The sequence below is a fragment of the Lissotriton vulgaris genome, chromosome 2_1, assembly GCF_964263255.1.
Source record: "Lissotriton vulgaris chromosome 2_1, aLisVul1.2, whole genome shotgun sequence".
Classification (NCBI taxonomy): domain Eukaryota; kingdom Metazoa; phylum Chordata; class Amphibia; order Caudata; family Salamandridae; genus Lissotriton; species Lissotriton vulgaris.
In genome coordinates, this window is record NC_141687.1 from 1,005,564,256 (window position 1) to 1,005,591,491 (window position 27,236).

Here is a 27,236-nt window from a genome sequence, read left to right on the forward strand (position 1 = left end):
GTTGTATTCACAAGAGTATCTTAAGTGTTAACATAATCCTTCAATTGTACATTGTGCACTCAAACAATCCCAATGCATTTCGGCATGTAGCAAATGCCTTCTTCTGGGGAATTAGTTTTCTGTCAATAAAAAAACAGAATGTGTATGAGAAGTAATGTGTGGGAACTTAATCACTAATAAATTACAAAAAGGGTGACAAGAAATGGAAAGTGCTCGAAGAGATACCTGTGATAAAAGGTCGGTGAAAAGCAGTGCGAAGTTGTGCGTTTAAAACGAGTGTCTTGTTTCAGTGCTCGGGTTCGTGACTGTTTAAAAAACGGCGGAGAAGCAATGGTGGCTGGAAGACGAAGGGACGCGTGTAAGAGTTGGGTTATCAGGGTGATACTAGATAGCTAGCAAACAAGATTCATGCAGGTGTATCGTGAAAATGAAGACTAACAATCTGTAGTTAGTAGAAGATTACCGTGGCGTGCACGGACGAAGTGATCGGAGATACGGCTGTCCTCTGCCGGGTCTGGGCGTGGCTAAATCCCGGAAGTGTTTTAAATGTTAGAGTGTTACTACTCTACGGGTTTCTAAGGGTGGGACTAAAAGCTAATACGGTGAAAGTACGGACGGTACCGAAAGGATGAGTGACAGGAAGGAACAATCAAAAGTGTAACAAGAGATGTTAAATGGGTATGGAAATAATGTACGCAGAAAAAAACGTGTACGGAAAAATATAAAAAGAGATTTAAAGAAACGACAGGGTGCGAGCAGATGAATAGGGGACCAGTTAACAAGAGCTGGGTGATGTGATTGTAAAGAGGATCAGGCATAGTGGCGATAAGGATAGAAAAATAAAGCATATATGTTCATGGGAAAATAATATGTGAAACCACAGTACTTCTGTAAAAAAGAATTCTAAATAAAATAAACAGGGCTAACCACTGGTCACATTCAGGAAATGATTATATCCCCTGAAAAGGGTTATAGGTAACATGAGTATTCCACTCGAACATTAAGTCCATGTGGTTTCATACTGGACAATGTAAAAATCCAATAATTCTCTCATCTCAGCAGTTCATTGTGATTGTCTTTGCCTGGTTCCTTCGTGATAGTTTCTAATGCGCAATAGCGTATTTGGCTGAAGCCATGACCTGCTACCAGAAAATGTTCTGCTACTGCTGATTTGGCTTGTTTAGTTCTTATATTAGACTTGTGTTCGGTAAGTCGTGTTTTAAGTTTTCTCTCGGTCTGTCCAACGTAAATTTTACCGCATGGACACTTCAACATATAAATTGCGTTGGTTGTATCACAAGTAGCCGTGGCTCTGATCTTTATTTGGTGCCCTTTCATGGGATGATTAATTGTTGTGCTTCTTATGACACTGTTGCAGTGGTTGCAATTCCAACATGGAACAGTTCCTTTGAATTCCTGGGGCATGGCTTTGGGATGTTTAATGAGTTCGCCCAGATTTTTAGCTCGGGTATAGGCAAAGATGGGCTCGGTGTCAAAAATGTTGTTGAAATCAGGTTCAACTCTGAGAATGTCCCAATGTCTTTTGATGATTTGTTTGAACTTTTTGCTTACTGTCGAATATTTGGAAACCATGGTGATGGAATCTGTTTTGGTTGTAGTTGTGATACCCAATAAATAATTTCTTGATTTGGTTGCGCGACGTTGCTTGGCCTGCTCAAGGATCTGGTGGGGATACCCTCGGGCTTTGAAGCGTGATGGTATGATGTTTACCTCTTCGTTGAACTTGTTTGAATCGGAGGTTATTCTTTTTGCTCTGATGAGTTGACTGTATGGCAGGTGATTTTTAAATGGTTGGGGATGGGAGCTCGAATAATGTACAGTATTATCCTGTCCGTTTTTTTACGAAACAAGCTTGTTTCAAATCCTGTAGTGGTGTTGGTAATCCTGACATTGAGGTAGGTTATAGAGTGAGTTTGTATTTCATGGGTGAATTGTATCCGCGGACAAATGGAATTTAGTTGAATGAGTTCATTTTGCAAAATGTTTTCTGGACCTTGTCATATTAAAAAAATGCCGTCAATGAATCTGACGAACATTTTGAGATGATCCTTCCATATGATCTTACAGAGAATGTGATTCTGCTCGAATCTATGCATAAAAATATTCGCATAGGTAGGTGCTGCCGAATTGCCCATTGAGGTTCCAGTCAGTTGTTGATACCATTCACCTTTCCATGTGAAATAACTGTGGAGTAGAGCGAATTCTAGTAACTCCATTAGAAAGAGTTTCAAATCATGATTCAGTTCAGTCCTCAATAAACTGTGTTCTATTGCTTCAATTCCCATTGAATGGGGAATGGACGTGTATAAAGATGTTACGTCTACTGTGCACAGTAGTAGGTTGTTGTGATCTTCTAATTCCACGCTATTGAGTTTTTTGAGAAAATCAGTGGTGTCTCTTAGAAAAGTGGGTGTAGAGGTGACTATTGGATGAAAATACTTATCCAAAAATTTGCCCACGGGATCGTGAATGCTGCCACATGTGGAGACTATGGGCCTGCACGGAGGTGTATGAAGATTTTTATGAATTTTGGGAACCAGAAAAAACTTTCGACTTTTGGGGTGTTGTGTTGTGAGGTATCTTGTGGTTTTGATAGTGATAACCTAATTTTCTTGTGCCATACTTAAAATTGTGTTGAGTCTTTCCTTATATTCTGTGGTTGGATCGTTTGGTAGTTTGAGGTAAGTGCTGGTATCCAAGAGGTGCAGGGATGCCTGACCATCATAGTAAGAAGTGTTGAGAGTAACGATTGCACCACCCTTGTCTGCTTTGACGCAAGTCACTTCATTATTGGTTGAAATGGACTTGAGGATGTTCATTTCTTTGATGGTGTAGATCTTGTTCTTGGATCTTAATTGACAATTGAGTTTGGATAGATCATTCTTAACTAAGGTCTCAAAGGTATCTAGACCTTTGTGTGAAACCGGTGCTAGAAAAGTGCTTCTTGGACGTAGTCCCATTAGTTGATCTGGCTCTGTATCAACCGGTGTTTGTGTTACATTCTGGAAAAAATGTCTCAAACGGAGCTTTCTCATGAGTTTAAAAAAGGAAATCTCCAATTCCAGTTTATTGGTGTTAGACGTCGGGATGAATGAGGTGCCTTTTTGCAAGGTTCTGATTTGTGTTGTGTCAAAGTGATAGTCAGAAATATTGATGACCAAGTTGTCACTCATTTCCCCTTCAGTTTGTCCTTCTTGCTGGTCACTGTTCTGGTTTGCGGAGGCTCTTTGGTTTTTTCTTTTTCTTTTTGCCCTCCTGGGTCTTCTTGTTCTTGGCCTACCTCTAAAAAAGACTCAGTAGAAGTAGATGGAGTTTCGGGGCCAGCTGGGATACTTTGAGTGGCAGTGGTTGTTTTCTGAGGGGGAAATAGTCCTCTTTTTCCTTGTGGGATCAGTGTATCATCTTCTGATGATGATGTCTCGGTGTTGGCAGTGTATGGTCTATTCTGACGTTGTTTAGCGTAGATCTCTGCCCACGTGTAGACTTCTCCCATCTTATAGTCGATGGTGTCTCTCCTTAGTTTCCTCACTTTGCGTTCGCTCACCTCATCTGTATGTCTAGATAATTGTTGATTGATGTCATCGATGATTTTTGTTAATTCCTCAGTTGAATAACTGTTTTCTAATTCCGTCTTCACTCGGGATATTTCCCTGGATAATTCCTCCAAAATGCTGGATAATTCCTCTATTATCAATAGTATTAAGTCCAAGCTGCACTTGTTAAGGATGGCGTACCATCTGTCTTTGAACTTCTGAACATTCTTGCATAGAGAAGGCTTGAGTGGTATCCTTAGACCCCTTGGAATTCTTTGTGCCCTGTGGTACTTGACCAGAGTGCTTGCATGCAGACGTTGATTTATTTCCTTTTTCGAGAGGTATAGCAGTTGTCTTACGTTCTGTTCCTTTGTGCGATTCGTGGATAGCTCTGTAGTTTCTTCGTTGATGAGTGCATAAATTCTAGTAGCTTCCTCATTAGTATAAGCGAAGGTTTCTGCTCTAGTGTCTGTAAGGTTGATTATCTCATCCATATTTGTGGGCGTGCTGTCCAAATGGAGTCAGATAACTAGGACGTATTAATTTTGAGATTTTTAAGATTGCAGTTGGACCAGTGTGCAGTGAAGAAGCCTCCACAATTCCTTCATGATATGGGGGACAACAACTGACACCCTCGCATGTCTATGTTTTTTTGCATCACTTAGCATGGCTGCTTCAGAAGATCGTTGATTTACAAAAGTGACAATACCAAATTCCAATGCGTGGCCTTTATCAAAGATACAGTTGTGTACCTACTACCTAACCTACCTGTGCTTGGATTGGAAGAGGTAATTACAATTGTTGCAACAGTGAGTGAGTGATTGTGAGTAACGATTGGTGATCTATGTGGTGGCAGACAGTGATGGAGGGTGTTCTACTGTCATTTGAGACTTGATTGAGACGATTTGCAATATTTGGGTACTGAATGATGGGAGATAATTATATTCTGGAGGTGTTTGGTCTTTACAAACTTACTTCACCGGCACGGTCCACTCCAATGATTCTTCTGTTTTTTCATCACCTGGCAGGGCTGCCCCAAAAGATCATTTGATTTACAAGACTGTCGAATTATATTCTGTTGCTTGCATCTAAGATGAGATACAATAATGTACCTACTACCGTGCATGGATTGGAACAGGTAACCATTGCATCATCAAGTGATATATTGTTGAATGATTCATGAGTGGTAATTGATGATTCATGTATTAGCAGACAGTGAGGGAGGGTGTTCAACTGTAATGTGGGAACTTGATTGAGATGATTTGCAATGTTTGGGGTCTGAGTGATGGGTGATATTTTCTTCCTGAAGGCGATTGGCACTTACACACTTAGCCAAATTTACTTGCAGGGTCCACTCCTTTCTTTTCTGGTTCTTTAGAGACCAAAGAAGGCACTTTACTTAACAAACAAAAACCTATAGGATATACCGCTGTTCTGGTTCTCTACATGTTCTTCAACAGCAGTGCACTATTTGTCTAGCTTGCTCTGGTCATGACTGGGACAAGGTTACTCGGAGTCAGGAGGCAGATTGAAGAACTCAGTGTGGGACTACCTCATCAACAGCTAAAAGAAAGAACTTATCAACTTCAAATGGAAACCATGACTCTGAGGCCTATATCTCAGCTATGTGGATTGGAGAGAGGTGTGTTGATTTGGAAGTGCTGCTGAGTGTGTGTGTTGCACTGAGTATTAGTTTTGCTTCTGAGTCTTCTTGGTACACTCCTCATGAAGCTTACCTTCCTTCTGCACAGCACCTTGACTCTAAAATACAGTTTCTGTTTTACAGTCCGCAGTCCGTCTTGTCTCCTGCATGAATGAAAGGCGAAAGCTGAGTTCTTCTAGGGATATTCTTCAAGAGTCGCGCGGCTGCATTTTGTACAACCTGCAATACTTTAACAGTGGCTACATCAGCACCCAAATATAGTATGTTGCCATAGTCCAGGCGAGATGTTATCAATGCCTGGACAACCGTTCTACGGGAGGGAATGGGAAGCATCCATAAGATCTTTTGTAGCCACCTAAGAGTAGAAAAACAGGTTGCTACGACCTTAGTGGCCTGCTGCTTCATTGTTAACTTGTCATCAATTTGGACGCCCAAGTTACGTACAGCATGTGTGGGTACAGGAAGTGCACCCATCTCATTTGGCCAATGCTGAGGGCCCCAGAGGTTCTTATTTTTTCCCAGAATTACCACCTCTGTCTTCTCCCCATTCAGTTTGAGACAGTTCCTCTGCATCCAGTCCGCCACAAGAATGAGGCCCGACTTTAGTGCAGAGGGGTTATTCTCGTCTCGCCCTGATAGGGAGAAGACGATCTGAGTGTCATCAGCGTAAGAGAACAGGGTCAGCCCTGCCTGCTCTACGATGTTAGCCAAGGGTTTTACATAAAGATTGAATAATAGGGGGCTGAGTATGGACCCTTGGGGGACACCCCGCGCTGTGGGACAGACCGCTGATGCCGCCTTGGGGGAGAAACTTGAAAGGTTCGCTCGCCAAGAAAGGAGGCCACCCAGGCTAAGGCCCTACCAGTCACGCCGAGTGACCGCAAAGAGTCAAGAAGGATGGAATGTGACACGGTGTCGAAAGCTGCGCTCAAATCCAACAGGATGAGCGCCATCGTTTCACCCTAGTCGACACCATGTCGGAGACTCTCTGTCACCCCAAGAAGGGCTGTCTTGGTCGAGTGGCAGGACCGAAAACCCGACTGGGAGGAATGTAAGAAACCAGAACTTTCCAACAGTTCAGTGAGCTGGGTATTAATGTGTCTCTCTAACACTTTAGAGAAGATGGGTAGCAGGGATATTGGACAAAAATTAGCAAGATTCGAGATATCAGCACCAGACTTTTTTAACAAGGGCACTACCATAGCGTGTTTCCATGGCTGGGGTACATATGCCTCAGTAAGTGAGGCGTTTAACAATTTAACAAAAATCTGATGGGTGGAGGAATCTAATTGTTTGAGTATTTTAGCCGGAAGTGCATCGCACGGAGAGCCAAAGCGCACACTATTTAGACAAGAAGAAAAGGAAATATTGTCTAATGGTTGCCATACAGAGAGTTTGGCAACGTCGTCAACATTAGCAGATGACTGCACAGCGCCAGATGCAAAAGGTGTTACCATCGGTGGCGGGGTAAAAAGATCATAGATCAAGTCGACTTTTTTAACAAAAAAGTCAGCTAAGGATTGGCATTGAACCTTGTCAAGCGCGAAAAGAGCACCATAGGGCAGTTTTGTGCATCTGAAACTATTTTTTTAGTATAGTCTCCTCTGGCTGTTTTGCAGCTGTTATGATAGCCCTTCAGAGCTTCTCTGTAAGCTACTTTGCGGGTAGGAGAATAATTGCGCCTCCATTTCCTTTCTAAAATCTTACATTGAGTGCGAAGGCACTTAAGCTTGTCGGAAAACCATGGTGCAGGTGGATGATGAGGCATAGTTTTCTTATATGTCAAGGGAAGCGTGGAATCAACAGCATTATTTAACCACTGACCAACTGCACAATTTAGTGCAGAGATAGATAGGTCGGTGTTAGGAATTGTCCTCAATAATTGTTTATTAAGTTCTGGCATGTTAATTTTCCCCCAACTGCGTGTCCGTTTATCTATTTCCTTTCCGATCTGGGATGCTGTCCTGGTAATATCCAATGAAAAAGGAACAGCAAAGTGGTCGGACCATTCTAGTGGGCGTGCTTTCTGAGAGCAGTCCAACTGTAGATTTGACAGGATGGGATCTAATAAGTGACCAGCAAGTTGTGTAGGGGCAGAGTTCAATAGTTGAATGTTAAAAACTTCGAGAGTAGAAATAAGCTGTTTAGTGGACGTACAGTCGGAATCTTCGAGATGGATATTTAGGTCCCCAAGAATCGAAAAGTTGGCTGCTCTAAGCAGCAAGGGGGCCAGGAAATCTGGCAAAGAAGAAACCCAGGGATTAGCATTCCCAGGAGGGCGATAGATTAATAGACCTGTCATTGTGAACTGAGGGTTAATAGTTAGCCTAAAAAGGGCTGCCTCGCAACCTTTGAAAGGAATGTCTTCAAATTTACAGGTGTACTTAGATTTGAAGATCATGGTTATCCCCCCCCCCTTTGCCTAGAACTCTGTCCTTTCTTACGATGACGTAATTAGGGGGAATTGCAGCGGCAATATCGGGCCAGAGCTGTCATGCAACCAGGTTTCTGTAAGAAACACAGCATCCGGTTGTTCATCAGTGATGAAGTCACAGATGTTATATTTGTGTTGTGGGAGAGATCTACATTTAATACTCCAAAAATGTAAAGAGGAATGTGAAGAGACAGTATTGGACTTGACAGGCCTGCTGCGTCTGACATAGCGCTTAAGCGATCTGCAGCTCGCTGGCATTCCGAGAGCGAAACCGCATTGGTGACATTTGTATTTGGGGAAGGGCAATGTACTACACAACATTGCCCTTGTGTAGTGTTTATCTTTGTCACATCTTTCCAAAAATCCCTTTTCCCACTCATTCATCAAACCCCTAACCCTCTTACCCCGGGCTGTGTGATTTATTGAGGTGTGCAATTTACACCATAAATGGATCACACACTGGATGGGTTGGGTGCAGTGAAAGTGACACCAACCCACTACAGAATCTTCTATTACCTAAGCAATAGCCCACACTGGCCCTATTTACCCAGCCACACATAAAAGTGATCCATATTTCCATAATTTAGATATAGAAGAACATGAGTCGTCAGCATCATCATTCAAGCCTTGTGTTGCATAAACGCCTAACCATGTTCACTCCAGACTTTGAGTCCCCTTTTGATGACTCAAGAAATTCATAACTTTAGTTTTAATTAAATACTAGTTCCCCATTGCTAAGAAGAAGTAAATCTTTTTATTTTTTGTTTTTTTGTCACTATCAGTTATTGTGTCATGTAATATTCGGGCCTCTATTATTTGTAAAACTGTGATATTATTTATAAAACCCACACACACAGTGTTTTTATTTCCATTTAGTTTCCTGTGATGGATAATCCTTCTGAATAATCCAACAGTTGAAGCTCACCTTGGTGAGAGTGGAACCTTGCTTGTAAAGTTGTGATGCCTTCCCTGTTATTGCTTCATCTATATTCAGGTACGATAACAATAGAGTGAAGTGAACTAGTTAAGTTAGTAAGTAGGAAAAAACTGCATCAGAGATAGTTTATCTAGGTTGTTGTATGCAATATAGGTCATGGCAGCTCCCCCTCTTATAGTCAAGATAGTTACAGAGGTGTATAACTAACTACAACTACCCTGTATACCCTTTTATAAGCAGATTAGAAAACAACAGGCTGTATAAAAAGGCAGCAGTGCAAAGTAAAAGTAAAACGCAAGCAAACTACTTCAGGAATAAATTGTGAAGAAATAAACCTTTCCCCTATCTTTATTTTTTAACAAAAAACCTACTCTCTCCACCCACAACAGACCCAGCCCTCTCTACAAATAAATTGCCCAAGCCTAAACCAATGTCCAAAGAAAACTGTTGAAGTCGAAACTTCAGGTCTCAACTCCATTCCTGATTCCCACCCATTCCACCCAAAACAAAAGTCCCTCCCACCAAACTAATAAATTAAAATGGGCTAAAAGAGGGCATCATCTTTGAAGGTCCGGAGGAGATCAATGCTCTGCTCAATATGGGCCATCTTGGCTTCAGATTGGTCTGTATGCTGCAGGAGGTGATGCTGGAATTGCCAGTCTAAGTGGGAGGAGGGCAACAATAATAATAATAATAATAATAATGTGATTTATAGAGCGCGAACAGCTACCTCACAAGGAGGTGTCCCGGCGCTGGAAAAACGTACCACAGAGGTCCAGGGGCAGGAGTGGGAGACCTAGCGAGGCTGGGAGAAGAGCCAAGTCTTTAGCAACTTCTTAAAGCAGGGTTCAGATGGAGCCTGCTGGATTGCTTGAGGTAGGGAGTTCCATAGCGCAGAAACGTTTGCTGAAAAGGTGCGACCACCAAGGCGTGCCTTTTTTGCTCGTGGTACAGCCAGCAGGATACGGTCATTAGACCGTAATACACGGTGTTGGGTATACCTAGGAAGGCGTTTTTTTAGGTAGAGTGGGCAGGAGCCATGCAAAGATCTGAACGCGAGGGGGTTTGGACTCCTGACAGCTGGCAGTGGTGATGTATTGGCCGGGAGGCAGGTGGCTACAGCTACCTGGGCGAACAACTGGTGCCTGAGGCAGATGCTTCCAGTGGCTCCTCCTCCTGGGCCACCAGCAGGTAGTATTCTGCCTGAATAATGTCCAGCCACTGCCACCGCAGCCGGATCCCTATCATCTGCCTGGTGGGTGGTCCTAGTGGACCAGCAGGAGTAGTTATATCAAGAAAAACCAAAAGAGCTAAGACAAATTGTAAACGATGCTCTGTACAAACACTTTTTTAAAATGACATACAGCCTAATTCATGAAGCCTAAATCAGCTCGCAAAGGGCCAGATTCTGAGAATCTGGCCCTTTGCGAGTGCGATTTTTGCATTTGGGATTCAACATCCCAAATGCAAAAATCGCTGTTTGCTAATTCGCATATTTGCGAGGAATTACATTTAAGGAATCTCAATTTGAGATTCCTTAAATGTAATTCATCATCCATTTTCCAATTGCGAAATCGCAATTTTGGCCCGCAATTTACCGCGAGGTCAAACCTCGTGGTAAATTGCGAAAACTCAGAAAAATGCATTTAAATGCATTTTTCTGAGTTGCATGTTAAACACACACATGTCCTTTGGACATGTGTGTGTGCAACACCTGTGTCAATTTCCATTGCAGGGGTGCTACAGGGTGTCCTTTGGACACCCCTGGCACCCTTGTACTCGCAATCTCATTTGCGATTAGCTAATTGCTAATCGCAAATGAGGAATGACTCCCCATGCATTCCTATGGGCCTTTTGGCCCATTGGAATGCATGGGGAGTTATTCCTTATTTGCGATTAGCAATTAGTTAATCGCAAATAAGGAATCAGTCGGAATCGCAATTAATATTGCGATTCCTACATGAATCCCGTTTTGCGAGTCTCAAATAGCGATTCCTTATGATTCGCTATTTGAGCCTCGCAAAACGGCCCATTCATGAATCAGGCTGATAGTGGCATAGTATTAATACATTGTAGGTCCCCTAGGGCCATTGGAATTGGATGTGATTAGGAGAGTCACAGGGCCATTTATTTACACACACATGCCACACATAAAAATCATAGACTGTCTGGCTGAAAAGAATTAAGACAGAATAACACCAAATTTAAAAAACGGAGTGATTTGCTTTTTTCTTTTAAAAACTTTCCAAGTTAAAAAATAAAAAATAATTACCTTTCATTAATGAGTAAGGCATTATGCACTATGGAGTACAGGTTGTGCTAAATTAACGGATGCACGCTAGCCAGTGTGTCGGGCCCTTTGCTACTCTCTGTAGTCTGCAGCTAGGGCAGCTAAGATGGACAATTATCTTACTTTAGTTTCAATGGCCCTGCTCTTCTTCTCCTACTGCCTTTCAAATTCTACCCTGACTCCACACAACCAACAATGCAGTCATGATGCTGCAAGTAATTCATGATGCCGAAATGCAATGGGCAGGGAGGGAGGTAATGAATGATGATGGGTAGGATTAATATCTGCATCATTTAACAAATACTGTGAGTCAAGGGGTAGACTGAAACATTAAAATATCCCCCAATGTGAACCATAGCTTTGATTAAACCATAGAAAGGGAAGCAGGTGAGCATGCGCCTCTCTAGAAGAGCTCCTTGCTTCTTGATCCATACAATTACTCATTCATCCCTTCATTCTTCTATATTCTGCCATTTAAAGCCACCATGTATTAAGCTTTATTTGATCTCATCAAGTCTTTCACCAACATATATAATTCATATATCTATATATATATATATATATATATATATATATATATATATATATATATATATATATATATATTCACAGAAAAAAACATAGGTTATAGTGGATATATAGTTAGGAATTTGCATTTACAAAACCTTGAAAATTCAATGAAAAAACCATTGGTTTTAGGCCATATATAGTTAGGGATTTGCATTTACAAAACCTTATTTTACTCGCATAAAACCATTGAAATTCCATATATAGTTATAAGCGCTAACTATATATCGCGCACCCGCAATCCACTGCTGATGATGTCACATATTACATCATTCATGACATGGTTAGTGACATCACTGATGACATCACTGATGACATCTCAAATGACATCACTGATGACATCACTGATTACAACATCCAGTGACTGTATGTTTCTGTAAAGTTAAAATATGTTTTACATATTGAAGAATGAGTGGATATATAAGTGTCTGGATGAAGGATTTACTAGGTGCATGACTGACTGATTGAGTGAGTGATTAAATGTGTCTCACTGAGTGCATGGGTTAGTGACTAAACTGTTTTAATTTGTGCATCATTATATCTGTTGTTCTACAAACTGCTGCATATGTTGATCAGTAGCTATATGAGTAACTGTATGGGTTATTGATTGGTTGTCCAAGTATTTGTATGGGAAACTGAGTGTGTGTGTATGGGTGGCTGGAAGGTGTGTGACTCTGTACATAGATGTGTGAGTAGTTGATTCACTATATGTATAGATTCAAAAGTGCATGTGCAAACAGCTGTATGGGCGGTTGACTGTGCATGAGTGTATTAGTGAGTGAATGGATATCTCAGTGCTACATGTCAAATTAAGTACATATGTAAAACACAGTACATGTGAGAGTTGACATCTATAAATAACTGTGCATAAGAGCCAGTGAATGTGTGAGTGGCTGTATGGATCATTGTGAACATGTATCAGAGATTGTATAAGAGAGTAAAGTAAATATGTGTTAGTATATGTTTGAATAAGTAAGGTGTGTATAACTGTATAGTTGAGAAAATGGAGGTGTGATTGATTTTTGGCATAACTGACTAGGTGTGTGAGTAACTCCATGGATGAGTGACAGTCTGTGACTGTCTGTTTACACTGATTGTATCTAAGGTTATATTAGAGTCTGAAGAGGTTCATGGTATTATCACATGAATGATATCATCAGTGATGTTATCAGTCATGTCAAATGAGATGTTTTCAGTGATGTCATCAGTGATGTCATTTGAGATGTCATCAGTGATGTCATCAGTGATGTCACTAACCATGTCATGAATGATGTAATATGTGACATCATCAGCAGTGGATTGCGGGTGCGCGATATATAGTTAGCGCTTATAACTATATATGGAATTTCAATGGTTTTATGCGAGTAAAATAAGGTTTTGTAAATGCAAATCCCTAACTATATATGGCCTAAAACCAATGGTTTTTTCATTGAATTTTCAAGGTTTTGTAAATGCAAATTCCTAACTATATATCCACTATAACCTATGGTTTTTTCTGTGAATTTCATTGGTTTTTTAATAGCAAATATGAAAAGCTTTAAAATGTCAAGTACGTGATAGATAAAAACATTTTCGTATTTATGCACGCTGATGTGCTTTGAACGCTGCCCCCTCCCCTCTTTTCTCTTAGTAGTACTCTCTCTTTGCAGATAGTGAAGAGTAGTTAACGCAGGCCTTTACCCCCGTTGTAATCCGTCCTGCCTGCTTGTCTCTCCATTTGATTGATTATTATCCAAGCATTTACTGTTTTTCAATTGATTCTCTTTGGTTCATTCTCTATTTACAAACAAGCACAAAGTCGCAATACTCTGTTTAGTCTTTGCAGATCGTGAAAAATCGTGTAAAAAAATAAAAGTAATCGAGCAAAATCAGTAGGCCACTAATTGGATCTCTTTTTGACCTCCCTAAAATAGAAATATTGTAAACAACCCTTCATGAGAAATACGAAAATAGTGAGATGAACTGAGCTCCACACCATGAGGGCTGCAAGACAGCTCGGCTCCGTCACCCACCCCGCCCAAAATAACGACAAACCCTATGCAAATATTAAAAATATAGACAACACACCAGCAAAGAAACAGGGTAAAACATTTTATTAAATAACTATTTACATAACGTTGGTTTATAAGATGATGTCAATAGTGGACCGATGTGTGAATAGGTCGGAAGCAGCACAAGGCGCCAAGATCCGGATGGAAAGTCCTGGATGTTGGGTGCCATAGTTCAGAGTTCTGAGTTTGAGCCTTTTTCAATGCCTGTGCTTTGTTGTTTCCTCTCCATCAAAAACAAAAAAAATATATAAAACTGTGCAAAAATACAAAAAAATCAAAAAATGTTTACAAAAGCAGTGCTTGTAAGACTGTCTGAAGCTTATTTCCACCTACTGCAGCTTCACTATTCTCAAAGTAAGTGAGGGTCGTTTGTGGACCTGACTGCATTTGAAAACAATGTTATATGGTACCTCCCTAAACCGCTTGACGGAGGCCCCCGAGGGGCGGTGTGATGGCACGGACTCGGAGAAGACGCTTGGCTCCGACCCCCTCCCCAAGTCTTATAGCACTGGTGTAGCCTGAGATCGCCCCCGACATAGGCAGCCGGCTCCCGGGGTCCGGCGGAACTTTTTGCCTTTTGATGACTCTTCTATTCTGGACTTTGTCCCACAATCCGTTTGACCTGAAGACACGCTGTAGTGGGGCGCCCCTTTACCGTTTTAGTTGCCATTCCGCCCGCTTTTGCTACACTGTGCCTCTTCCGCCATTCAGCTGTTTACCGCCCGCTCTTGCGACTTCAGCGTCTCGCTCACCATGTAGTTAAGTTGCTCCCGCTCTTGGGGTGCAGCGATAGGCGGCTGCCACAGGACTCTCAAAATGGCGGCCGGCTCTTCGGTTTTGGGCCTGGTCCACTAAAATGGCCCTGGGACACCTTGGAACTCGGACGCTTCCCTGATAGGGCTTGGGTCCCACTCTCGAAAGCGTCCCCTCAGCCGTGAAGATTCTACAAAAGTCTTGGGGGCCCCCGACTCCCGCAGGCTTCTGGTGGGGAGCGGCTGCCATGTCTGCTCGTGGAATGGCCACGACGGAGCTACGAGATGGTAGTGCTCTCATGCTGACGCCAGCTTTAGTCTGAAACATCCAGAAACACTGTAGACTACCAATTCGATCAGTTCCGGTAGCGCCCCAACATGACCCGGAGGAGAAGAACTTGCCCTCCCCTCTTTGACTGATGGTTCTTGTTGCCTGTCCCCTCTGTTGTCATTTAACAGAACTTTTTGGACTGCTGAAAGGGGTTGTGTTCCGAACGCTGGTTGGTGGAGACATTTTGACTATATTCTTGACCTACGTTGTCGTGTAATGCGTTATATGACACGCCGCGTTAGCGCACCAGGAAGTGATCCGGGGCGCGGCGCGCAGCGCGTAACGTAAGCATAACAGGTCATGTGACTTGTTAATAAAACTTTTCATTGGTTCATTTTACTTTTGTTATTTTAATGATGAAAAGCTTGGTCATATGACCTAAAAATTACGCTTTTTATTGTTTTCGAACATTATTTTTTTTAAAACATATATGTTATAATATTGCAGGCTAATGTACTTTCCCGGAAAATTTACAACTGTCCTGCAAGTAAAATATATTCCTTTTTCGAGAAAAAGGGCGTTTCTTCGTTCCATGACGGAGCCGTTGAGTAAAAGAGACTCGGCCTGCTGTCTTAGTCGCCGATACGCCTGATTATCAGATTCTTATCGATCACTTTATGTTGCAGGAGTGGAAAACACAACTGCCCTTGACCATTTATCTTTACTACGTTCCTACATATTATACCTTTTATCCGTCATGTAATTGGACTGCTTTATTTCACTTGCCTTTTACTGATTCGAAAACAGTGACTAAAAGTAAAAACTTTACCAATGTAAATACTACTACCGTGTTTTGTTTTAAAAACCTTTATTGTGAAAATGTCAGTATACAAATACGGGCCTATAACCACCTGGGCCGGCCACGGAGCAAACTGAAATCGTATATGATGAGGAGACATTTACACTGTAGAGGAACGTAACGAGCGGGCCATTAGGTTGCAAGAACTAAGGTGTCTAACAGTTGCGGAATCGGTGGACGTACATTTTGTAATTAAAATAAGACAGGGCCACTTACAATAAAATTTTCTAGATATACATTTGCGGGCAAGGAGTTACGAGTCCCATTTATACCGGCGCCATTTTGGGCGAGGCCGGGCAGGTCCAAGATATAGTCAAAATGTCTCCACCAACAATCGGCCAGACCAGAACCCCTTTCGGCCCTTTATGCTACAAGATGGTGTCTTCCATTCAGAAAATATTGTTGGCAGCATTTTGAAAGGAAAGATAAACAGCCGTTCTCCTAGTGAGTCTCACATTGTTACATTTAGGAAGAATGTTGAAGAGTAATATGTGGAAAATCTGAAGCCATTTTTCTACAAACTCTCAATCAGCCTAAGTCATGGGCGATCTTTGTCCACACCAGGGCAATAGTGAAGCTGCAGCAGGTGCAAAAGAGCTTCAGACAGTCTTACAAGCACTGCTTTTCTAAACATTTTTTTTTATTTTTGCACAGTTTTATATTTTTTTTTTGTTTTTGATGGAGGGGAAACAACAAAAAACAGGCATTGAAAAAAGCTCAACAGTGCAGGGCGCCTTGTGCTGGTTCCGACCTATTCACACATCGGTCCACTACTGACATCACCTCATAAGCCAACGGGGCACCCCACACTGACTTTCGGCGCAGCATTGTAGGATGGCCACACCAGTGCGCCAACTTGCTGGACACCACCTCGGTGCCATCCGGATCTCGGCGCGTTCGAGTCACTGTACCGCAAGAGTGACCGGAACTCAGCTGAACACGCCGTCTTTCGGCGCAGCATTGTAGGATGGCCACACCAGAGCAGCAATTTGCTGGACACCACCTTGGGCAACAGTGAAGCTGCAGCAGGTGCAAATAAGCTTCAGATAGTCTTACAAGCACTGCTCAGAACTCTCAACTATGGCACTCAACATCCAGGACTTGCCATTCGGATCTTGGCGCCTTGTGCTGGTTCCGACCTATTCACACATCGGTCCACTACTGACATCACCTCATAAGCCAACGGGGCACCCCACGCCGACTTTCGGCACAGCATTGTAGGATGGCCACACCAGTGCGGCAACTTGCTGGACACAACCTCGGTGCCATCCGGATCTCGGCGCGTTCGACTCACTGTACCGCAAGAGTGACCGGAACTCAGCTGGACATGCCGTCTTTCGGCGCAGCATTGTAGGATGGCCACACCAGTGCGGCAATTTGCTGGACACCACCTCGGTGCCATCCGGATCTCAGCGCGTTGTGCTGCCTATGGCCTATTCGCACATCGGTCCGCTACTGACGCCGCCTCACGTGCCAACGGATTTTCTACGCTTTTTGTAGCCCTATGCCGCATAACAGGTCATGTGACTTGTTTATAAAACTTTTCATTGGATCGTTTTACTTTTGGTTTCCTAAAGATGGAAGGCTTGGTCATATGACCTAAAAATAACACTTTTCATTGGTTTAGAACATTTTTTTTCTCCCAAACGATGAAAGCCCCACCTTGTTTGCGGATCATTCAGACTGAAGCTGGCGTCAGCATGAGAGCACCACCATCTCGTGGCTCCGTCGTGGTCATTCCGCGAGCAATCATGGCAGCCGCTCCCCACCGGAAGCCTGCGGGAGTCGGGGGCCCCCAAGACTTTTGTAGAATCTTCACGGCTGAGGGGACGCTTTTCGAGAATGGAGCCCAAGCCCTAGCAGGCAAGCGTCCGAGTTCCAAGGTGTCCCAGGGCCATTTCAGTGGACCAGGCCCAAAACCGAAGAGCCGTCCGCCATTTTAAGAGTCATGTGGCAGCCGCCTATCGCTGCACTGCAAGAGTGGGAGCAACTCAACAACATGGTGAGCGAGACGCTGTAGCCGCAAGAGCGGGCGCAACTCAGCTGGATGGCCGCCACCTGGGGAGGCCCGTTCACGCCGCCTCCCCCACGCCCCCCCCCCCCCCCGGGCCGCCGCACGCAAATTTTCGGAGCAGCATTGTAGGATACCAAAACCAGTGCAGCAGTTTACTGGACATCACCTGGGTGCCATCAACATCTCAGCGCGTTCTGCTGCCTTGGGACTATTCGCACAACAGACCGCTACTGACGAGGCCTCCCCCCGCCCCACCCGGGACGCCCCACGCCAATTTTCGGAGCAGCATTGTAGGATCCCAAAACCAGTGCGGCACCCAGGCGACATCACCTGGGTGCCGTCCAGAACTCTGCACGTTGTGCTGCCTTGGGACTATTCGCACAAAAGACAGCTTCTGACCATTGTTGCTTTTTTGGGTGAAAAATGTTTAAATGTTTTTACAGTTTTTGTTCCGTTCATTATAGTTAAAAGTTAATAAAGTTTTAAAATCTAACTTTGTTGGAGTGCTATTTATGTTTAAAAAATCGGGTGAATGGGGCCTTGAATCGGGTTATTGTCATGTGTGGGCTTTGCAAGTGTACTGCTACAAGATCGGACATTTCAAACTCAAATGCACGTTCTTTTTCTTACCTTTCCGAAGCATGGAGCGCAATAGCAGGCAGAGAAAGGGTGATGCACGTGTTGAACACTGCCTGGCCTGGCAAGTTGCTGGCAGTGCCCCCCCGCCCGCTCCTGAAAGAGGGCACACACACACCGCGCCCCGAGTACTTCACAAATCTTTAAAAGACCATGCGCTTGTTCATGAGGCTTAAATGGTTTATCACCCCTTCTAGAACCCCTGCATCGACCCTTTGACGTTTCCTAGAAGAATTAGCACGTAACACAATACCAAGCCCTGTCAGCTGAAACCCCCGAGAAATCATGGGGCATATTATCAAGGGGGTTTATTTCCGCTTTTTTGGCTTTAAAAGCCCAAAAAAAAAGAGATAAAATTATCTCCCTATTACCAAGCTGTCGCTAACACCAGTTAGTGACAGCTAAAAGGAGATAGCGACCATCTTAGGCCCCGCTTTGCATATCAGTGATATTTATCACTAATGACATGCAAAGTGGGCGTGCCAAGATTTTAGCGACTGGAAACAGTCCCTAACCATCGCTATCTCCTATTACCAACTTTTGGAGATATTCGCGCTAAGCGCGAATATCTCCAAAACCTAACACCTGCCCTGAGCAGTTTTAGCCATGTTATCCAATGGGAAGTGGATAACATGGCTAAGAGCATTTGCTGGATAATGCATGAATATCGCTGACTTTTCAACGATATTCATGCATTGCGGCCGTTTTTTATCGCATTTGCGATAAACCTTGCTAATAGCAAGGTTTATGTGCGATAAAATTCGCCGATGTGCGGCGATAATTTTTGTCTCTATACAAGTTAAAGACAAAAAATATCGCTGGTTGTTGGTAATATGCCCCCGGGTTTTTGCTTGCAGGAATCGGGAGGCGGGAGACTAGCACTGAAATCAGTAGTCTCACGCCTGAATCGGGAGGGTTGGCATGTCTGGATACTCTACAGCTGGGGCCATAAACTACATCCGCAGGGCTAGGTGATAGCCTAGGTCCGGCCTGGACAATCGGACACAGAGGAAGAGGAGTGTCAGAGGGTGCGGTAGTGAATAGGGTGAAAGGGAGGTGTTGGGCGGGCACAGGGTGTGATTCTCAGAGAAGAGCAGCGCAGATGGGGGGAAGTATATGGCCCATGCATGAGAGAAAGAGCGGGGGTGACCAGTGCGTGGGGGAGATGCTTGCGAGGGTGGGGAGCCATGCTGAGGATCGGCGGCGTGCAGAGAGTGGCCCTGGTCAAGGCATCTAAAATGGCTGCCGTGCACGACAAAATTGTGGCATTGGACAAAAACGCAAGATGGCGCAGACAATGTTTATCAATAAGGATTCATTTATAACAAAATATTTACTCGCAGTGACAAAATGGTGGTCAACACTTCCTGATTTCCATCGAATCGAACGTTAACAAACGTCACGCAGCAAAAAAAAAAAAAAAAGCTCACGCACAGAGCAGTTTTTAGCCATGTTATCCAATGGAAGGTGGATAACATGGCTAAGAGCATTTGCTGGATAATGCATGAATATCGCTGACTTTTCAGCGATATTCATGCATTGTGGCCGATGTGCGGCGATAATTTTTGTCTCTAAACAATTAAAACGAAGCACAAAATGGCGAATTCCCGTTTCGCTACCAGTTTGCGGCCCAGTTCGCGGCCCGTGAAGCGCTTCTACCGTGAAAAATCTTTTTTTTTTTATTTTCCCCACGGGACCCTTTAATAACCCCAACAACATTCCTAGGGGGTCAAGAGGGGTATTCCTTGCCCCCTTTCAATAAATTCCCCCTTCGTTTTTCACCTCTTCTTCTCTCTCGATCCTACCGAGAGATAAGATGGCGGCCCCTCCGGACTGTTTAGAATGTTGACAGACACCGGAGAGCCAATCAGCTTTCTGCGCGCAAAGTTCCGTTTCGCGAAAAGTAAGCGGACCGGATCGCTGCCCGGAGCGCTGTTACAGATATATATCTTGTTTTGAACGTTAATTTCTCAAAAACTACTGGAGCACATATATTGAGACCTAGCAAAGGCACATCGGGCTAACAGTCCCTACAATTTTGCCAAGTTTCGTGCAAATCCATTCAGCCGTTCGAGCTAAAAGTGAGTCCAACCGCCCTATGGAAAAATGAATGGGAAAAACGCGTTTTGGGACCCCCCTTTTTTCTCGGCCCCCCCTTGACGAAACCCCACCAGATTTTCAGGGGCTGCTCAGAAACAAAATGTGCCATTTTCCTGAAAATTTCAGCCGATTCCGTCCACAAACGCCAAAGTTATTAGACATAGAATTTTCAAAAATCCCATAGGGAAAAAATCCTAACTATATATACCTACTGGCGATAGCCAGTAGGTAATATATATATATATATATATATATATATATATATATATGCATACATTCAATATCCGCCCTTTCAACCATACTTTCACCCATCCATCCTATAAGCAAGCAATTTGATTTACCACTGCCTATCCCTGCTGCTGCTGTGTCTTCCCCTCCAATTGCCTCCTCTTATTTTTTTAATCAAAAAATACATTACTACTGTTCAGTTAACAGTATCTTCTATCAAAAATATCAGTTTGTGCGTTTGGTTGGTTGACAAAGTTAGAAAAGCAAAGTAGTTAAACGAACCAAAAATGTTTTGTAATGGAGGGGCACAGCTATAGCCTATAATGATGACTCCGAGTCATTGAAGTGCAATGATGGGGTGAAATAATGGTCAATGAAGAACATATGGTGGTGGGTGGCAAATGTAATGGCCCCTCATACATTCCAGCCCTGCTGCACTGTGACGGAAACTGCTGACATACTGTATAAATGAATTACAGCACAATATTGGGGGTGGGTTCCATGACCATGGCCACTCTCTTGTTAACTGTAAGAGCATGAGCAAGAAAAAGAAAACCTTCTCAACAAACATTTATGGTGAACATTATTTATAATACAAGCTTACTTGGGCCTGCAATCTTGCAGAATACCAAAAATCTATTCTTAGTCTTACAGTACCAAAAGATATATAATGAAGATGGAAAGATAAATATCAAAGCAGAAAAAACTAGACTAGTGCAGACAGGAAAAAGTCAGCTACAACCAAAAACCATGAAATTTGGAAAAAAATGATAATGCGGGGATAATAAGAATCAAACAAAAATTGGATAGGGGAGTTGGAAAGAAAGGATACTGTATAAAAAATAAAAAAGGCATCATTTAAAAGTAGCTTAGTTGGCAGAAGAAAAAGAGCAAACTCATTGTGCTTTTCAAATCCTGTCCTCATAGCCACATGAAAGGAAGAAGGCAGGTATAGATGTCAGAACAACTTTATTTCTCACCAGCAACTCCTGGCTCCCGGCAGGAGCTCCTATCCTGGAACCCAGTAGCAACATTCCAATACCCCAAGATTCTACCCCATACCCACAACAATCATAAAACTCAACATTAAGAAATGATAATGATAAATAATAGGACTTAATGGGGTTAGCAGAGCCTGTGGCAGCGGCAATGGTGGGTGGAGCCTCCTGACCAGCTCCTCCCAGACTTTCTTCTTGCCCTTGGGTGCTGATGTAAGAAATAAAGAAGATAAAAAAATGTGATTAGTAGTAGAGTTACTCTTCACAAAGCATTGTAACAATTTACTTATCTAAAACAGATCGCCGATAGTACTGGAATGATTCAAGTCTATTGACTGCTGTTATGTTGGCGTTACTAATCCTAAAATCCCTATTCCAAAGTTCCTTAACAATACCTACATTTGGAGCTAATGCATTGCAATGAATGATATTTGATTCTATTCTCATTTCTCAACCCTCATGATGGATCAACTCAGTCTCACTTTTTTGTAAAGCATAGATGCATACTACACAACACTGTGAAATAGATTGGGACTGTACAAGCTACACAAAGAAAGTCACAAAAAACGCAAACTCACTGATATCACTGATTCACCATGGTTACAGGAGTGTCTGCAATGGCTTACTTATTAATCATCCAAAGAAAGCTCTGATGAGTACAATTAGGGATCACATAATAACAATATTCTAGCGTAAACTAAACATAACTCACCTCTGAGTGTGAGCAGCATGCTATTCAGATTTTTTTTTTGCATTGCAGAACACAAACACAACTAAAAATGAATACTCACTGAGCTCCAGAATCTCGATGGCTAGCTGGTCAAACAGGTTCTGTTCCATGTCTAAGATATCGGCCCATGGTTTATCACCTGCTGGGTGGTGCATCAGACTTGGTTTTTGCGCAGCACACACCTGTCAACCCTGCCCCAATGCAGCTGATGCTTCTGCAGGGGGTACCCACTGCCGGGCATGCCACCTACTGCAAGCGTGGATGGGAGGTTGCACTGCACCTCTACCTCACAAAAGAATGCCTAGGGCTGCCGGCTCCCGCAAAGTAAGCAGCTGCTGGCTGATCAGGGGGGTCAGACGCATCCACTCCCCTGTCGCCTTGCTCTGCCAAGGTTCTGGGTGGGGAAAATGAAAGAAAAAGGAAAGGGAAAGAAAGAAGGAAGGAAAAGGGAAGCAAAGAGAAAAATAAACCAAAATATAAAATGTCATGAAAAAATGAAAAAAACATAAAATACACAGACACAAAAACACACACTAATACAATAAATTAAAATGAGGGCATAGATTAATTAGGACGGCAAAGGATTAAACAGGTTAAGAAGGGATTGAAAAACAGGCCCAGCACCATAAAAAGAGTAAGAAAACTAGATGGCTGCATGCATGCGAACCCTGTAATGCTGTTTGCATGCGATTCTGAACACGAGGACGTATTTGTGTTTCATTTACTATAGAATCCAATACGAAAAGCATGCCAGAAAATTCTGCCCACCTGCGGAATTCCGTGTAGTGTGGCAGAGATTTTTAAACACTTTGCAGAGTTCTGCGCAGCGCGACTCAGTGAACTCCGTCCAGGCCTAGTATTCATAGTATTTTAGATATTTCCAACTTTAATTTTCAAATGTGGAATTACCGATAATAATGTGATTACTCCTGCTCAAGTAGTCAAGAGTAATTTTGAAGAAAAAGTCCTTCTGTGAGAATACATAGTGCAGTTTCTTAAGGCAAAATATATCCTCACGTACATTTTTGACATGAGGCTGCATTTTGGCCTAAGAAAATAGTGTCAAATGCTGGGATTAATTTGAGGAATGTACCACACGAAGAGCATATTCAGCAAGCATGAATGACTGCGCACATCGCTATTCATGCTCTGTTATGCTTAGTGCTATGTCTTAGTGCAAAATGCTTTCTTGAACCCATTTTGGTCACAAAAGGGCATTTTTACACAGACAAATAGCCCTGACTCTAGAATTACTCTTCTCACATATTTATGCATAATATTATGGAATTCTTAGGTAATTCCTGCAATTATGCTACACTTAAATACATTGGTTTCTCCCACATCTAGGGGCTCATTAGGATGGTGGTCACCCCGACCCCCATGGAAGCAAAAAACAGCCGGCAGTCAAATTAGGATCATCCGCCAAAAAGACCGACCGTGGCGGAACTGGCCCAAGAAAAATGGCCTGTAGCAGGCGGTGATGTCCGAAATCCAACCGAGATGGTCGGAAACGCATTGGAAAAACAACACCCCGCCGCAAGCATAGCAGAGACACGGCACAGGAAATTAAGACATCCCGATGGCCCCGCGGTACGTTCCGCTGTTTCCGACCGCCACGATCGCACACTGGAATGAATGGTAGAACCAGTGGAAGATCTGCAGCATAGCCACCACTGGGGACGATTCGTGGAAAATATGGCAGACAATGCAAAAACCCCAAAATAAGGCCAAACATTGCACAAATCAAAGTAGCCATGCGCCCAAAATACACGAAATCACATCCCAATGACACAAACACATGCCAAAAAGAAAAGTATGGAACACACACAACACACCTGATAGGAATACCCCATTTGGACACACCCACTTGGCTGAGCATAAAACCAGCCCCTTCCCTGACCACAATCCTTTGCAACACTTCAGAAGAGAAGGGCAAACACCAGATCTGATAGGAGAGGCGAAAGAACAAAGCACACACACATCGCCACCATCACACCAGCACCACCAACCCCAGGACATAACACACCACACACACCACCACCACACACACCACTCACACCCCTTCACCCACAAACACTTTGCACACCACACACCATGTCCACACATAAAATGCCCAAATTCACAGAGAGTGAGTTGACAGTTATGGTAAATTAGATAGTCAGAGTGGAACCACAATTGTTTGGTAGCCTGGTCCAACAAACACCATTAGCCACAAGGACACAGATGTGGCAAAGGATAATCGAAAGGGTTAATGCAGTAGGGACCACCCCACCATCCAAAAAGGAGATCATTAAACGGTGGCATGATCTGAAGAGGGTTGTCAAAGAAAAGAGAAGCAAGAACCGGGAGCAGGCTGACAGGACTGGTGGTGGCACTCCCAATCCACCAAAAACATTCACTCCATGGGAGGAGAAGGTGCTTGCCATACTGCATCAAGAGAGTCTCGCAGGAGTAGGCGGGGGAGTGGAGGCTGGTAAGAACACAAAAATGACTACCATCACATTGATATGTACTGTCTTGCACAACTACAAAGCTACACCACCTAGGACAAATAACATTCATCTGCACCAAACACTCACAAAAACATGTCTCACAGATCCAACATTCACCCACTCCCATTCACCCCAACATGTAAATAAATCTAGAGGAAACAGTTCAGCATGTGGACCAATAATACATTAAACAAAAGAGTACAAACCCAAATGGACATTAAAGAATAAATTCCTAATTTATTAATACAAAAATGTATTTTCTTTCCTTTTTGTTTTTATAAATATAGAAGTGTGAAACAGTGGCACCATATAAATATAGATATATCTGTACATTCATTAAATTGCAATCAATATCATGTATTTTTAGTCAGTTTCTATTTGGCATCTTAATTCATTAAATTTATAGATCGCCAAATGTGCAATGGGACGGCTAGCACATCATCAAAGAAAACGAAAAAAGATGCCAAATAGAAACTGACTAAATATACATGATACTGATTGCAGTTTAATGAATGTACAGATATATCTATATTTATATGGTGCCACTGTTTCACACTTCTATATTTATAAAAAAACAAAAAAGAAAGAAAATACATTTTTGTATTAATAAATTATGAATTTATACTTTAATGTCCATTTGGGTTTGTACTCTTTTGTTTAATGTATTATTGGTCCACATGCTGAACTGTTTCCTATAGATTTATTTACATGTCACTTGTCCCCCATGTACAGCAAGATGGAGCACTCCAGACCACACAGATGCATGTTGCATATTATGGACCACCTCAAGCAAATTACTAGGTAGGTAGACACATCATTCTGTCTCATGACACCACTGAGCAGAATGTATTCCTCCTCCAGGCACACACATATGGCCACGTTACAAAGCCAAATGTGAGCATGTAACAGGTAAGTAGCCAGTATGTGCAGCCACACATATGTCACACAAGAAATGGAGCAAAATATGGCAACAGCCCACTCATTGCACAAATATGCACACCGACCCCACTTGCCACTCAGTGTGCACATAGGTAAGCAAAGGGAACAGTCACAGCCACCAAAGTGTGACACAACAATGCACATGTACCAAAAAGACTGAGCACAAATGCTCAGCACTCACTGATCAGTGCATTGCCATGGGGCCCAAACAACAAGGGCCATTTCAAGAATGAGAAAACATGTGTGTGTTTATAAATCAAGATGTGCACATGACAGGACAAAGGTATGCAGGAGAATACAATGGTCAGTACATGGCCAGATGTGACGTCTGCCAGGTCAGACAAATCAACAAGGAGTCAACAATGAAAACATGTTGTGCTAGCAACAGGTCCCTGTGAACATAATTTTTGCACGGGTTGCAAGGTATGCATTGATACCTCACACCATGTACAAGTAATGAATATACCACTGCAACATGTCAGGAGGCACAGTAGTGCACATAGCAAGCAATGTGATGATCAGTCAATTGTGTACTGTACTAGCAGTGGATAACACATAGCTAATACAAAGCTTGCGGAGTGTACAACAATAATCATTTTCCATCTAATCCACAGGTGACCAAGAACTTACTGCAGAGGACAATGCCAGCAACCTGCAGAGCCAGTCTCCCCCCCGGTACATGGACTCCCGGATGTACACTCCCAGGATTCTCTGGACGATGAGCTTGAGGCCGGCCCATCTCGTATGCCAGGGAGCAACAGGTCCCAGGACCCCATCCTCCCCCCACCACATCTGCTGCAACACCAACTGCACAGCAGACTCCTGCTGTTACGGCCTGTACGCCCACCACCAACGCCACCACCACTACCAGTGCCACCTGCAACACCCTCCCTGTCCCAGAGGATGACCACCCCAAACCACAAAATGAGGATGGCAGGGAGAGTGTGCGGGGACCCAAAGTGGTGAGGCAACAGGTCAGTGGCAGCATGGTAGATAGGAGGGCCAGGGTCACCCCCAAACACCAAGAGGCTGGGACCCCATCCCTGGAACACATCACCAGAGTCCTTGGGGCATATGAACAGGCCCAAGTCCAAAGTGGCCAGTCAGATGACCTCTTACGCGAGCTCATCCTGCTGATGAGGTCTATCAACACCCGCATTAGACAAATGGTGGATCTCATGAGCCAGCAAGTGGCATTACTGAGGGACATGATTCAGAAAAGGGGGTGGTGATGAACAGAGTGTCTGAATTAAGCAGACCACTCTTACCCAGTCCAAAGATCAGGGCTTTATCCATCACCGTTTTTTAGCTCACTGCACCATCCCAGCTCAGAACATGGCTATATGCAAATTAGTCTGACCCTGGCCCAGTGCATCATGGGAACAGGGCAGACCAAACTACCAAGCCAATTCTTATACTGGGAAGGAAACAAGCTACCGGGGACCGGTTTCTGGCATTTCAGCCGTCTTCGGCCCGGCTTGCTTGAATCCTGATGGTGCAATGAGCTAGGGACTCACATCTGAGTATACCCTTCCACACTTATGGTGGACAAAAATGATTCAGAAAAGGGGGTGGTGATGAACAGAGTGTCTTTAATTAAGCAGACCACTCTTACCCAGTCCAAAGATCAGGGCTTTATCCATCACCGTTTTTTAGCTCACTGCACCATCCCAGCTCAGAACTTGGCTATATGCAAATTAGTCTGACCCTGGCCCAGTGCA